This window comes from Taeniopygia guttata, chromosome 2 (assembly GCF_048771995.1).
Source record: "Taeniopygia guttata chromosome 2, bTaeGut7.mat, whole genome shotgun sequence".
NCBI lineage: Eukaryota > Metazoa > Chordata > Aves > Passeriformes > Estrildidae > Taeniopygia > Taeniopygia guttata.
Window position 1 is genome coordinate 65,203,472 of NC_133026.1, and position 16,174 is coordinate 65,219,645.

Below are 16,174 nucleotides of genomic sequence, written 5' to 3' on the forward strand. Positions count from 1 at the left end.
CAATTTTGAGTAATTTGCACTCTTATGACCAGATCCTGAGCCAGCACACAGTGACCATAGCTTCCCCAAGATCAACGGTATGAGGTCAATTTTTTTTCTAGTTCAGTCAACAGCTGTTAATCTGAGCATTGCCAGGAAATCAGAGAAATCACTCAGCATTTGTTAAACTTCCAAATTAAAATTTACGAGTAGTAGGTTCTTTCATCTTGATACCTGTGTATTAATACACATTGCATATTACTAGAGCTACAAGAAATGAAATTATTTCAGGTCACAGTTATCTGGAGATTCTTTTACCCTCCCTGTTACTGACTCAGAGGGAGCCTACTGAAACTTCCCAGTGGAATTTGCACACAGGGTTCAAATAAACCCATATATTCAATGCCTGTTTTCCTCATAAACAATTACACATCCTTTTCTGAATTAAGACATGATGAAAATAATTTTCTTTTCCTCATGGATTTTCTGGAAAGAAAATTGGACTATCTGGTACACCCCAGAATACCCTTTTCTTCCCTACAGTAGACAGGCAGTGCTATGGAAAGCTACTTGATATGTAGGACAACTAAATCAGTGAAAGCACATCAACAAGATGGGAGTTTGCTTTGTCTTCACCTTCAAGCTGGAGCTATGTCAGCAAACACTGAATTAAGAACACATGACAGGTAAGACTTCTCCATTCACCTAAACATTCCCCTCCATCACGGTGAGCTGCCCCACACTTCCCTGTCTTTCCATATGTGTTCCAGTTTGTCTTTCACCATCTCTTTGTAGTTCCATGCCAGGCCTCTGGATTTCTGTCCCACAGCAGCCCTCCAGCACACCGCCCTGCTCATCATCTCCTTTTTGGCATGGCTACAGGTGATCTCACCCTTTCAAAGGGACTCAGCCATCACACAGCCAACAAGCCACCTGCCCATAGCCACCTCCCTGTCTGTCACTCAGCTACCACAAGTCACCTACCTGTCATTCAGCTTCCTTTTATCAGCACTTGCTAAATACACTAATGATGCATATATGCAACAGCTGCAAACAAAAAATTTGACAGACATATGCAGGGCAGTGAAACCTTTCATTTCTTCTAATGGAATCATGTTAAAAGGCTAAAATTCCTCTGGATAAGATTTACAGAGACTACAAAATCCACAACGCATGGAAAAACAGCGAGGGCACAGAAACAACTGAGATGTAGAGAGACTGAGCCTGCAAACAGAAAATTTGCAAAATTAAGTTCAACTTGGGAAAAAATACAATACAGCTATGTTTTTTCTTACTAAAAAAGAAAAAACCTCCAGACCACACAAACCTAGAAAGCAGCAATGGGTAGGAGACTGAGGGTCAGTAACAGATAGTAAATTAGACATGACTCCACAATGCAGTCTGACAGCAAAAAAGGTCACCACAATTTTAGGCTGCATATGCAGAGACAGCAAGTAACAGGGCAGTAATGGTTTTTATCTATATTGATCGGGTGCAGTCTACTATGGAAAAAACATGCTCAATTCTGTGTTTCATGTAAACAAAAACTAATGGCAGTTTGGAGGGACTTCATAGAAAACAGCCACAGAATAGCTTGGAGGGCTAGCAGAACTAACCAAGGAAGATGAAAAGCTGGCAAAAATAAAAACCACAACAACAACAAAAAAAAAAAAACACAGACACATTCTCTTACAAAGAAATTAGAACAATTCAAAAAGTTGACAAAAAATTATTGCTGAGGATAGGCTAGGCAAACCTGCTCACTTTTGCACCAAAAGCAGTCAGGATTTACTCTGAGAATTACCAAGTCTAACTTGGAAGGCTGTTAGCATTGATGGGGCAATTATTTTCAGAACTCCTGCCCTGTGTGAACGTCCAGCTGCACCCTGGTAATTGTTTGTGGTTCACACAATAGCTAAGGAAAGCACAATAATGTGAAAGACTGGAAAGACACACCAAAGAAGATGCAAAACTTATTCAGCATTGCAAAAGGGAACATTAGTAAAACTGGTGGAAGAAAAATTAAGGAGTCGGTCTCAGCTAAACACTTGGGCAATATTTCTCAAGGCTGAGATCAATCAGTCAGGATGACCTTGTATCACCCTAAAAACAAAATTCAGTCTGACACAAGGGGGTTCAAAGGCTTGAAGCTGCATCAGGAGGCACATTATTGAACTGAGGTGGACAACCAAGGCCAGTGTGTTCTGAATGAGTGCCTCAAAATGACTGGTGCAAGTTCCTTCTCATAACATCCTTAGGAGGTAGTATAGTTCTAATTGTAAAACCTTGAGAAAAGTGAAGATTTCTGGCAGTATTAAAGACTTAACAGCACTTTCTGCTTCCTAGATTTCTGGGAACAGCTCGATCACTTCACACTCTCTGCTGATGAGAAAGCAGTAAAAGTCTTTAGAGCACCCAGGCCAAGGCAACAAGCTCCTGCAGGAATCAAAGCTTAAGAGCCTGGGCTTTTCTTCACACTGTCCTCATGGCTCCTGGCTGGGCTCAGGGTATGGGCTGAGCCTGCTCCTGTCTGCAAATCCAGTGCTTCATGAAACAGTGAAGTCAGTACGCAATCATGCACAAAGCATCTGTGTGAAGAGAGAAGGCAAGACAGAAAAAAAAAATAAAAATCAATGCCTGAAGAAAGCATTGGCATCTCAATATGCCATTCAAAAGCAAACCCATGTTGATGTAATGCAAGATAGCCAATGGAAGTAAAAGGACTGCTCTTTCTCAACATGCTATGCCATTTACAATTCATTTAGGCAATCAGTATATTTCAACACTCCTTTTAAATCCAAGCTGGAAGTGCTTAGTATTGAATTGGCACAAGTTTAAAAGAGTCAAAAAGGAAAAAAGCAAACAATAACAAAAGAAAATCCCAATCCATCTTTTCACTGAGGTGCATTGCCTTGCTAATTGTGCTTTAGAAAAACAAAGTTGTTCTGGACAGCTGGTTAAAAGAAGCTGTTAATTTAGAATAACCTGTTTGTTAATTGCCTTCAACCTTGGTCAGTCGGTTTCTGCACTCTAAACCCTAAAGGTAGCTTGAAATGAATGCATCTAGGGAGTGAGGAGTAATTAGTGCAAGCAGGCAGCCATGGCTGGAAGACAGAGGTTACAGTGAAGGGAGGAAAGGTCTAAACCAGTGCACAAGCTCCTAGGAATTGGCCCTAGTGCTCTCTCCCTCTGCTCCCTCCCTTTTCCCTTCTGCTGCAGAGCTGCAGCTACAGCTGGAGCCTTCTGACAAAGCAGGGATGTCCCACTGCCCCTCAGGCACTCTGCCACCACCAGCAAAAAAAACTGCAGGGTTGTGGGTTTTTTTGGCACAAAAAGTGAGCAAAGATCCTGCATGCAGCCATACTGACTGCCCTCCCTCCCTGATCTGTCCCTCTCCTCGCTGGGAGCTGTGGGAGACACCTCACTAGGACCCACAGCACCAGCTCCCCCTTCCAGAAATCTTCTGCAAAAGATGCAGAAGGTTTCCACCAGCTTGTGGGTACTGGGGAAAATATCCCCCTACATCCCAGAACCCCAAAACACAACCCATGTAGAAATACAGTTTCCACCATGTCTTCACAGGCATAAAGGATGATTTTCTGTTTTCCCAGCTTGCTGATCTCCTCTCGCCAGGGTAAGGTTGCCTCATGACCACCTTCAGGGAGAGAGGCTGCAGAGGGAGTGGAAAGGAAAAAAACGCTGGAAATTAGTCACTCGTTTTACAAGCTGCCTCTGCCTGGTTTGCCATGCGCTCAAAATAGAAAAACAACTGACCTGTGAGTTATTTAAACATGAGTGTAACATTTAGAGGCACAAGGCAGGGCACAGAGATTTTATCCAACTGATGTCTGCCTGACCCCTGCAAGTCCTCAGGTGACCCAGGCACACATGGCCACTGAAGCCAGCAGTTCCCTCCAGGCGTCCCCACTGCCTTCCTGGGTGCCAAGCAAAAATGTGGTGCTGGTTCACACTGTCCGAGGGAAAAGAAGCCTTACTTAGAAAAGTAAGCAAGGCTAACAGGAGCCAGACTTGTTTCCTTATAATAAACATGGCATCATCCTCAATAGATTTCCATTCTGGCAGTAGCCTAGTGCATTTTCCTGCAACAGTGGAGCAGATGGACAATGTTTAGAGGGAGCTGGGAGCCACAGCTCTGAAACAGAATTCCAGCAAGCTGTATATGCTGGGACCCACTGTGCTTCCAACTTCCAAGGGACCTTAAAGAAAGCTGTGTTCAGGTGAAAGTTTGGCAACACAACCCCTCTCTTTAACTCCACCCCTTGAATGTCAACCAACTCCAGCCACTGTGTTCTGACTTTTAATCCTTATTAAAATCACAGAATCATTAAGGTTGGAAAAGATCTCCAAGATCATCAAGTCTGACCTTTGGCTGATCACCACCATGCCAACTAAACCACAGCACTAAGTGCCATATCCAGTTAATTCTTTAACACTTCCAGGAGTGGTGACCCCACCATCTCCATGACCAGCTCATTCCAATGTTTAGCCACCCTTTCAGGGCAAAAGCTCTTCCTGACCTCCAACCTAAACCTTCCCTGCTGCAGCCTGAGTCTGTGTCCTGTCATCTTGTCACTGGTTGCCTGATCCCCATCTGGCTACAACCTCCTTTCAGAAATTCGTAGAGAGCAATAAGGTCCCTCCCTCGGCCTCCCTTTCCTCCAGTTTAGGCACCCTGCTCCCTCAGCTGCTCTTCATATGGTTTAATCTCTAGACCATTCACCAGCCTTGAGTTTGTGATTTGTATTGTAACAGCCTATGCCAAAACTGCATCTGGAAAGGAAAAAAAAAAAAAAAAGCCTTAATAAAGCTGGTAAAAGCTGGTTTCAAGCTTATACCATACCTTAGTATAAAGTCATCCCAACAGCAAAGATGGGATGCTTAATGCGCTCAAGAAAATCTACATGCTCCTGCCGTTTGCAAAAGAGGGTTTAAGCCATGACTTAATTTGAGGCTTAAGCTGTCTAACATTGCACACTGAGCTTTACAGCACACACATACCTTTTTCTCTTGAATATTCCCACAAATTTGGCAGCTACATAGGGTCTTACCTGCACCTGCCACCTCCAAGCCAGGCACTACCTTGATAGCATGTTGCACGATGCTGCCTAACCACTTCCTACTTCAACACGTCACCAAAAACTAACGTTATCAGAGGTATGGTTTAAAATATGGCAGTAACTTCCAACCATGTTTCTAGACTTAATAATGTGAAGGCTGAAAAGCCAAGCATTCTAAGAGCAGGGAAGATATGAAGAGAGTTTGTTGGCAGCTCTGTGCCAGTAGGGCACTGCTCTGAAATATGTCGTCTTGAAGTGATTATAGTTTGTCAGCTACAGCACACAACACGAGCAGAGAGAAACTGCAAGGCATGTATATGCACACATATGTATACTTCAGCCAGCATCACACCCAGGTCCTCAGCAGGAGCACAAAGTTTTATTCCCTTTTTTTTTCTTAAACACAACATAGCTCTAGGTTATTGTTTCTCCAGGGACAAGTACATTCCTGCTCTCCTCACACTACTAAATCCAGTAGTGCCTTAAGAGGCTTTGTCTTAATAATTTTCATCACTGCTATTGGTAGATGTATTGATACTGGAGGTGGCCAGGTCAGGTTGTAATGACTCTCTGAACTCATGAGTTATTTATGAGCACCTGCTAATCTGTATCACGTGGAATTGTTGAGTTAAAACACACACCATCTTTTAACCCCCATGTTCTCTCATGGAGAGCACAGGCTGCTCCCATTCAAAAGAGGACCAATGCTCCACTGAAATCCCAACTGCACCACAACAGCCGAGGCTTAGCACAAGCCAGCACTTCACATTTGCCCCTTCACCTAAGAGTGCCCTTTGCAAGGTGCTCTCCAGACATATTATGGTCACAACATGACCTTATGGAAAAAAAACTGGGCCAGTGCAAGAAAAGTGGACTTTTTCCAGGGCTGAAAGTATTTTTTCAGCAAAAAATATTTCTGAAAAAAAATATACATAATGCTAAAAGGAGCTTCCTGTATCTTCAAATCCACACTGTCAGAGAGTAGCCACCTCTAGTTCTTTTCCTTAGCTTCCAGGCTGGAGGGAGCAAACGTAGACTTCCATTTTAGAGGGGAGGTAAGCAACAGCAACTACCCCAGATTTCCATGACAACTGCAAATTCTCAACACATCTTCAGATTTTGTTGCTGGTGTTTCTGTCTCTTGAGCTCATGCCAAGCTAACTCTAGCAGCAAAATTATCATGCAAAGGCATGTGGTCCATTAAAAATATGAGTCAGAATTGCAGGGTGATGTCACATCAGCTGCCCCTGATGATAGCTATCAAAAGTTAGCACAAGCTTCCAAATCACAAACGCCTTGGCTCTGATCCTATTTTAGTGAATCTGCTTTTACGATTAAACCATCACTCTAATTGGCACTGGAAGAGCATTGGCAGTCTGCTGTGGTTGCCTTCCTTGCAAAGCGTGTTTGTGATGCTCATCTCTGAATGATGCATAGTGTCTGCCTGTCTTCAAATTTAAAAAAAAAAAAAAAAAATAGAAAAAGAAGGTATGAACAGCGGCTGGCAGACAGACTGGTCAGCAGTGATTCACTCCCTGGCAGCCATGATGAGAGCACCACGAGCTAAATTCAGCCCTGCTGGATGTGGGCATTTCTCCATTTCCGTTTGTGGCATTGCACCTACGTTACACCAGGTAGGAAGCTTGGCTTTCTACGTTTAATAAAATGTGGTAACTGCCTTTCACTGGCTACCAGCTTTTTTACAAGTGCTACACTCTAATTTGGGCAACAGCTTGTTAGGGCAGCTGGAATTGCATTGTACTCCATAGACAGATAGTGAGGAGAAGTCAGGGTAGGGGAAGGGACAGAGTGAGCAATGTGTCTTGTGTACTTAAATAGCTGGGTTGTCGGAGGAAAAAAAAACACCCACATGCAGCAGCAAAATCCAACCAGTGCCTAGGAGCCAGGGAGAAGGATTTACACACTTTACATTTTCTAATTTCCCCCTGGATAAGAATCATATAGTTTATCCAGCCTTTTAGGTTGTGGAAAAAGGGAGGAATATGGAGTTTTGAATGCACTACCATTGCACATGCCTGCATTACAAAACCTGTCTTTTTTTTTTCCCCAAGCACAAATGGTAGATAAAATTTTAAAAATTAGGCTGGCATTGAGTATTGTGACACACGGGGCACTAAACGTTTGGGTGGTTGGTGAATTTCTCAAATAGATTAGAAGTTAGCATGAGGCAAATGAAAATAACCTTCCCCTCCCCCCCACTACTAAATAAAGCACAGAAGGGAGAAAGGATGGGGAGGCAATCTTAGATATTTCTCCTCCCCTTTTGTTGTCCCCCTCCCCTTTCCCGATATTGATATTGCTCTGCTTTTTGATCTCTGCACTTCTTTGTTTTGGCTTCACAGGTATCAAGGGAAAATGGCTAGCAGTGAGTTCTGTAGCTTTTCCTGCCCTACAGCCCCTCTGGCTTAGCCAGCTGGATCACACTGAATTAGTCAAGTACTTCATTATCTCCCTTCTCTGCACATTTAGCTCCAGGTAATAAAATGCCCAAACAAGAGAGCCAATGCCTTCTGCTGCACTGTCTGTGAAGTTTTGTTGTTTTGGCCAATTCTGCATATCAGCATTGTGCTATGGGAGGGCATCACTTTTCATCCCTTGCCTGCAGTGCTTCCCAATCTCCATTTAGTCACAGCAGTTAGCTAACCATGTAGCTGTTGATAACATAGCACAGTTTTGGAGCCCCTCAGCCTTCAGGACGTCTGGGATTTCTCTTCCCAGTGTGGGACTACAGGAGGAGAGGCAGCTAGCTGGGAGAGTCAGACCAATTACATGGTGAGGAGGGATGCAGAGCTGTGGATGTGAGAATTGCTCTTATTAGCAGCCAGTGGGGTAGGAGTTTTGCACTATGGCATTTTCTGCAGTGGTGAACTGCTAGCCAGATATCTAGGTCAGGTAGAGAAAGCCGTAGAACAAAATTCAGGCAGTTGCTTTGTGCACCCTTCTGTTGTGAGGCGCTGTGCTACGCAGAGGAAGAGAGGTTTTTATTATTATTGGTGGTGGTTTTATTTTTTCTTCTCCTGACTCACTGCAATATAATGGCAGCTTCTCTTTTTCACTTGTATTCTTCAGAACAAATGCTTAAAATCCATTTTAATGTATTTTTTAAAATACATTCTTCTCCTCCCCTCTGCTCCATGGGATTTTTTCCCCCCTGAGATGACCTTTAGTTAAAGCCATAAACTAGCTTGAGGCAATCTCTGGCAGCTCTGTCATGTGATGGGCAAAATGGGCCATATTTAAATCACATGGAAAAGAACAGAAAGAAAGAATCTAGTTCACCTCTTCAGTGCTTAACCTTATTCACAATGGTCAGTGCTGAAAATCTCCTAAATGTTCTCTGTTTAGGGGAAGGCATGAGAAAAATACATGCTGGGAAAAAAAGTCTACCTTGCATAGAAATCTAAGTTTCAAGAAATCAGTTTCCCCTGTGTGAATAAAAACAAAGGAACTGAAATATGGGAGAAGATATGGAATTTGTTTTTGCAGTCACCTTTCACCCATCCTTGTTCCATCAAGTTCTCCAAATTTCCTATCTAGGACATTCAGCCCACAGGAACATGGGTAGGAAAGAAACATGTGAACTAAATTCCATGCTGAGAGACGTAGCATTAAATAAATTCAAATTCAGAGCACCATAAAAGCAGGGAAAAAGCTATATATGCATATTATAAATTTGATTCACAGCCTGCTGAAACAAACAGCTGACTCTATTGATTTCAGTGATCTGTAGATCAGTCCTCAGTGACAAAGAGAAGGACCTCATAACAAAGGTCCAGACTGCAGCATTTAGATAAAAATATTAACAGCAAAATACTGCTAAATTAATCCAACTTCTTTTGATTATTGATATCCTACTGTTTTCTGCCTGAAACAACATACACGATGCATCAGTCATTTATAAATTATTCATTCACAGTTATTTTGGCAGCAGCTTCTTTCCATTTATCAACTGATAAACGTACAGGAGATAAGAAGGGTAATTTTACAGCCCCTTGACATTTACCTTTGACACAATTTCCATATTTAATAAGGTAAAATACAAATGACATTTTGGGGATTCCAAAGTCAATGTTATAAAGCTTCACTTTAACTTCTGTATCCACGTCACTTGAGATGAGCAAACCAAGCACATACAAACCTCACATGCACACAAGTCCCTCCGAGCTGGCTTCTCAAGTGTGATTTCAGCAGCCCTGAAATGTGCTTGTTGTGCCACCAAATTGCAGAGCCTCTTCACGGCTGCAGTGGGAAAGATTATGGTTGACTTCAGAGGCTTGGATAACATCCAAAGAGCCACAGCTCTGGGGACTGTTGAAACCATGAGACATAGCCAGGTCAAGAATTTACTGTTGCCTGGCCCTGTTTCTAAAGATCTCATTCATATTCCCACACACAAAGCTCTTGGCCATTTCAGATCTTTGCCCAATATTACTAAAATAGTCATTCCATATGCTCAGTGAAATTACATCTTATAAACCCTGAGGTTAAAAGATGGGGAAAATCGGGTTCCAGAGATTCGAAAACTACATCTGTCTCACTTTCCATATTCATCTTTGTAAGGTCTTTGTAAGGTCTGCAGCCCACTGGGCTGTGGTACCACAGCACATGACATGCGGTTGCCACACACCGGCAGAAGTGTGAGCCACTCCAAGCAAACAGAAAGCAAGTGGAATTACTTCCATCCTAGAAAAGAATGACAGAGCCTTTGAACAGCATCTGTCCTATTTTTCAGTCTAGCCTTTGAGACAATTAAAGACAGACTTATTTTTTTTAAGAGGAAAATAAAAAAAAAAAAACCCACACTATTTAAAACAGCAGAGAAGGAATAAATTATAACTGTACCATTAATCCCAAGACCTACAGAGACTACCAAAATCCTCCACACACGATAAAGTACCAAGAGACCACTGTGAAATTTGTATGCCACTTCTACAAGTCCTATAAGTATTGCACATTATGCATCTAGAAGTAATTACAGCACAGCCAATTAACTGTTGACTTGCTCTTGCCCTGTAATTCTAGACAGTATTCTTTGTGGAGTTGTTCTTTCAGGAGCAATATTATACAAGAGACATTAGCCGCCAGTTCGTACCTGCACGTACTTCAATAAAACCCACTACTGTTCACTTGAAGGCACTGAGCTCTGCACAATACCTAAAGGACACAAATGGGGAAACTTCCACTGACAAATTAAATCGGCCAGGATAGATTTCAGAAGCAAAAAGAAATTTTTGGCAGATGGGATCACAGCAAAGTTTGATCACCAATAGCATCCACAAGTGTCATCAAGGGACAGTTATTTAGAGGTCACATAGACCCCAGCCCAAGTGGGGTCCCCTACAAGGTGTTTTTTCTCCACACTGTCCTTGAAAAGCCCAGCTAAACAGTCATGTTATGTGATAGATGTTGGAATATGAAAGGTCAATTAGAAGCTGAGTTCTGGTATTTTTTTTTTTTTTTGTAAGTGTCAACAGATTAATGTATTCTGCATTTAGGAAAACAGTTCAACAACATCCACTCACTCTCAGAGACACAAACAGCTTTCACATTCACAGCTAGGATGGAGGAAACGGGAGCAAAAGTGGCGAGATGTCCTTTCCATCATTAAGCCACTATACATGTAATTGAGATGTTATTACTATTTATTCCAAACGAACTAGCAAAGCAGAACTCTAGAGGTTTGGGTGAAGTGTTAAGAGTTCTTCAAAGTCAAATTCTTGCATAAAGCTTTACATTTGGGGAGACTTACCATAGTTTTTGTGCTGGTGAAAGCTGCCAGACTGACAACTCTGGAGGCCTCCTGCCTCCTCAAGGGAAAGGGAAGTACAGAGAGAACTATGCACCTATTCTGCAGCAGGGCAGTGAGAAATTCAGGTACACATTACTGGGCATGTCCGGAAGATACCACCTGAGATATACAGGTTAGAAGAATTCCCTACAAATCCACTACAAAATATGCAACATCTGCAACACTTCTCCCCTCCCTGTACCCCATAATAAACTTCAGAGATCAACTACAAAAGACCAGGTGACTCAGAACAAAATTATCTTTCCCTTAAGTCCCTTCCAGTATTCTGTCCAGAGAGAGGTGATTTTCAGTCTTAGTACTCTATGGTTCATGCTTCCATATTTGTTGGTTTCTTAAGTAAGACTTAAGTTTTATTCCAAATATATGGCAAGCCCCAGGGCTCAATTCAGATAAGCATGCTTCTGTTCCGGTGCCAAAAAAAACATCCTTTTTTTTTTTCTTGCAGCCATCATAAACCAGTCACCCTAGAAAAACCAGCTCTTTGTTCTTGGGGAAACAACAATTGTCAGAATATTTTACATGTAAATGAAACATGGGAGCTCATCTTCCTCTTTTATTTGTCATTGCAAGCTTTCCCCATTTACCATTCTGCTCTGATTTTCCCATTTAGCTGTGTATGGAATCTGCAATAGTGCATATTGTAATATGCAAATTGTATATAGCATTTTGGTGTCAGACACACTGAAATTAAATCAAATGGAAGAAAAAAAAAGAAAGAGAGTGTAATAAAGGTACCTTTATGGCCTCAAGCTGTAGATAAATTGTGGTCTGTGGTAGTTAAACAACAGCTGTTCAGATTTAAAACAAAATTATGATAAGGATCCCCAGAAGATAACACCTCTTGAGGTAACAGCATTTACCTAAATGCATCTGTTAGCAGCAAACACTGTGACTTAAGACTGTTTATGTGATAGTTTATTCCCATTTGTTTTCCTTCTCCTCCCCCCCAGCCCCCACGCTCTTTAGCGGGAACAAACCCTTCCACAGCCATACCAACCTCGGTGGTCTCCGAGCACTTCTCCACCTGCCTGGGAAGGACAGACAGCCTCTCCCAGCTGCCCACAGGTGGAAGCAGGCTGCGAGCCCTCCATGCTGGTAAGTGCAAGGATTATAGAACAGCAAGAAAGCAAATTGCTACAGTTAAAGAAAGAAAACAGCAGGACTAACGCGTTTTAGTAGGGGTACGTACACCGAGTCTCAGCAATCTTTATACTCTTTGTGAACAGCAGTTCTTTAAGAGCTTTACACCCAATAAAATTTAAACTTTTATATATTTTTTTTTCTTCGTTTATTGCACTGGGGGTTTTTATTGCAGACATGTAGCAAGCCACCCATATGGAATTTCAGCAAGTGGCAACCATGCTCGGCCTGAGCGCTTCAGATCTGCCCAAAATGAGCCTCAGGTTGGCAGCTTCAGGACTGAATTTTTTGCGCTGGGTCATTTTGTTCCTTACACCCCTTCCCACTCCCTCTTGGCTGTATTGCGTTGCCTATCATGTTAAATAAATTTAAAAAAAAAAAAAAAAGTGGGGGGGAATCCCAGCAAGAAAGAAACAGCAAAGGTTTTTAGCTTCAGTCCCATGGCAGGAAAATAGCTGCTGGGGAGGATGGGGAGATTTGAATACCCAACTTACTCTCTTCTCCCATTCCTTTCAACAAAGGATGCAGGCAGTAGCATGGGGCATACTGGCAGTGCGTGACAGCCCTCCATCCCAGCCACTGCCCACAGGAGCACCTACGTGCCCCTCCATCTCCTCAGCAAGCACAAGTTTAGCAACAGCAATTCATCATTGGGAGAAACATTAATATTTTACCTTAGTTACCAAGTGCACCCGTTCAAACTTTTATCTAAAACATTCTTTATCATCTTTTCATTAAGTTCTCAAGAGCTAATGGTTTCTGAGTTCCCGGGGTAAGGATGATGTTCTGAATAATGAAAGCTCATTATTTCTCCACAGAATGCTTGTTAATTCAAATGATGATATTAAAACTATAGTAGCCTTTAGCGCTGGGGTGATTTCTAGCATACTTTATCATGTATCAATATATACTCTGTTTGTCAAAACTGCCCAGGGCTGGGGCTGACATTCTCTCTGGAGGAGTCTAGTGCTTCAAGAGGCACTGAATACACCAAGGTGACAACTTGCAGAGTTTGCGCCTCTAGGAAATGGAAAGATGAAACTTGAAGTGCCATTGTCCCCCTTGATTTCCTTATTAGTATTCATAAAGAGACAGTATCCTCCTCTTTTTCTAGTCCTCACAGGCCTTTCTTTTGAATGAAATAAAAGGCGCACGCACACACAAAAAAAATACACACGCACAAGTTTTACATATAAAACATACCCCTTTGTTGCAATTTAAGGAATTCAAAATGTGTTTCTGGAGTTACAGGTAGGCATGCTTATTGCTTAGCCACAATCAAATATTAAAAAAAAAAAAAAAGGTACCCATTAAAGGCATGACAAAGACAGTTTTTGCACCCTATTGTTTTTTTGCATCTGCCTCCCTCACATCTCTCCATATAGCCAGACAATATTACCCAGCAGCTTAGCTAGAAGCTCCCTGACATCACAGCCCATTTTTCAGCTTTGATCATGAAACTACCACAAACATTGCCAAGGCCTCATTCTCCCACCATTGTGCCCCCTCCAAGAAAGAAAGAAAGAAAAAAAAATGGGGGGGGAATAAAAAATTAAGGAAAAAAACTCCATCCATATGGAATCCCTTAGTGAATGTTAAAAATAGAACTGCAATGAAAAGGCCAACTAGAGTGGTCATGAGGCATGTTTCTTCAAATAACATTACATTTCCTGCACAAGGGCTCCTTCTCCCACCTCGTACAGCCTGCATAAATATGCACACCCTTATCTGACTGCAAATTGCATCATCACCTCCCATCAGGTGTTTTGCAATAGCCAAGCTCTGGCACAGAGGGGGAAGGAATATGCTCAGACTCCAAACTGGTCTCCAATCCCTCATCAGCATCCCTTGTTTCCCTGAGCGATCAACAAGGTAAAAATTGAGGGTTTGTAATTGAGCAAGCCCCTCCTGCTTTCACCCCAATCCCTCAGCTCTTTCTCCTGCAGTCTCCCAGAAGGAAATGTAATTCTGAGCATCACAGCAGCCCTGCTGGCTGCTGGGAGCAGCCAGGTCAGCATTCACGTGTGCTACAACACACGTCTCCGCACCATCCTCACGTAATTATCTCTCTCTTGAAAGATTTGTTGGACTTTTGCCCACAGGCAAAAATAATAAGAATATGGTAAACTTTTTCCAGCTTCCCCTACTGGCCTATCCTTAGAGTAGGAATTAAATATTAATGTGCTTTAAAACACCTAACTGGATGATATTTTTCAGTTTTGCACAGAGGTGAGACCGAATTGCAAGTTTATTTATGCTGCCTCCCATACTTAAACAGAAAATACATGTGAAAAATGCATTTTCAGCCCTGTTGCACAGACTTACAGGAAGAGAATGACAATCATGTGACCTCAGCATTCCTGTTCACCTGGGGGCATGCTGTCATCTCCAACATGTCCCAGCAGTGTTGGTCTCCTCTGGAGAGCCCCAAGGCTGAAAAAAATATTTAGCCCATGGACACTGCTTCTGCCTTCCAGAGGTAACTCTCCAGGAGCCCCACACCAAGCTATGGGTCTGGCTGTTAATGCAGATTTTTCACCATGCTTAAGGCCCCGGTTGTGCCAGAGTCCAAACTATCTTAATGAGAGAAGGGGCAGAAGCAGTTATTGCTGCACAGGTCCCTAAACCACAACAGGGATGCTTGCCCACAATGCCAGGATAGTGCTCCTGGAGGAATCATGCTGTGGAAGCAACTCTGGCAGGGGCATAGGCAGTGGCACAGGGACAGGACAACATGGCCATACAAGTGAAGTTGGTGCCACACACGAGCAGTGTTGAACTTAGCACAGCCCAGCAGAGCCGCACTGCCCTGGGAGATAACCCTGGAAACCCCAGCCCCTCCTCAAACCAACATTCATAAGGTAAAACCTGCAGCAAGGCCCAGAGCTGTGCCAATGTCGAGGTATTTTCAAACACACCGCTTGGACCACGTTGTCATCCCCTCCCACGGCCCATGCGTGCACTTGTGACTGAAACCAGGAGCACAGCCTGGGGGCTCCAGGGGGAACTGCACACTGTTGTGAAATGTGCTTATCTGGAGAAAATGAATTGTGATAGAAAAATAATTGTGTTTCGTGCCTTCTGATGGTTTTAAAGAACCCATCAGTGCAGAGTAGTATTTATTTCTGCACTTTATGGCAGCAGCAGATTTTTCAGTGCAATATTTGGATGGGGAAAAAAAAAAGTTTGGTTCTTTCATTGATTTTACTCTTATTTTAATGACGTCCCTACCATCCAAAGTCCAATTGACTGGTAAAATATGCCTGATGAGAACAGAGGTAGTGAGAGGGAATAAACCCACATATGCCTCTCAAGCTGTTCCTGCTGTACCTTTCAGTTGGATCAACAGAGCCGCACAAAACTTGTGAAACACACAGGCTAAACTATTAGTTATTTAGATCTGTGATAAAGGGTTCAAACCTGCAGGCACACATTTGTGCAATTATATGTGCATGATCAAGGATGCTCTACACTTTTTGACACAAACATTCATGGAATACTCCTGTCAGATTTTTTTTTTTTTTTTTCAGCAAATGCCAATGAAACAGCTTTTTTCTCTGCAGGGCTGGGAAATACACTTTTCTGCCTTCCACAACGATTTAGTCCATTTAATGAGAGTTTTAGAATTAAGGATTTTGACATGCTCATATTTTCTAGCCAAAAGATACTGAATTTAAGTAGAACATAACATTCCAGATTTTGTCCTGAATCTGGACTGCTTCCACTAGCTCCAGACACACCTCCATTTCTTATAAAATACCCCAGAATAACAAAATTTTTTTTAAACCCACAAAAACAAACAAACCTATCATGAAGTCTTCAAACATTTTTAACAATCCTAAAAAGCATGAATAAACTTAAAAAAAAAAAAAAAAACAAAACAGGACAAGTGCTGTTGACAGAGCAACACTGAAAACACTGTACTTATGAATCAAGTTAAGGTGGTTCCTGCCACCCCCTTTAGTTTCGGGGTTGAGTCTCTATCTATTAACTCCTCTTGGCAAACTTGGCATACTTGCAATGCCAGAAGGGAGTGAAAAGAGGATATGGATAGTAGAGGGATGAAGAAATTGTTTCCCAGAAGTTGTGTGGCCAGCACTCTTACCAAACCAAACCTGTGATCTTGACTTTACTTAACGACACTGAA

General features: G+C 42.4%; 1 long non-coding RNA gene across 1 annotated transcript; it reads left to right on the top strand.

Annotated features, from left to right (window-relative positions):
* The first annotated feature begins 5,040 nt into the window (after positions 1-5,040).
* LOC121469479 (uncharacterized) lies at positions 5,041-14,822 on the top strand. Its single transcript, XR_012053891.1, has 3 exons — positions 5,041-6,691; positions 7,421-7,553; positions 11,838-14,822. It is a non-coding gene; the product is annotated as an uncharacterized lncRNA (long non-coding RNA).
* Positions 14,823-16,174: the final 1,352 nt, after the last annotated feature.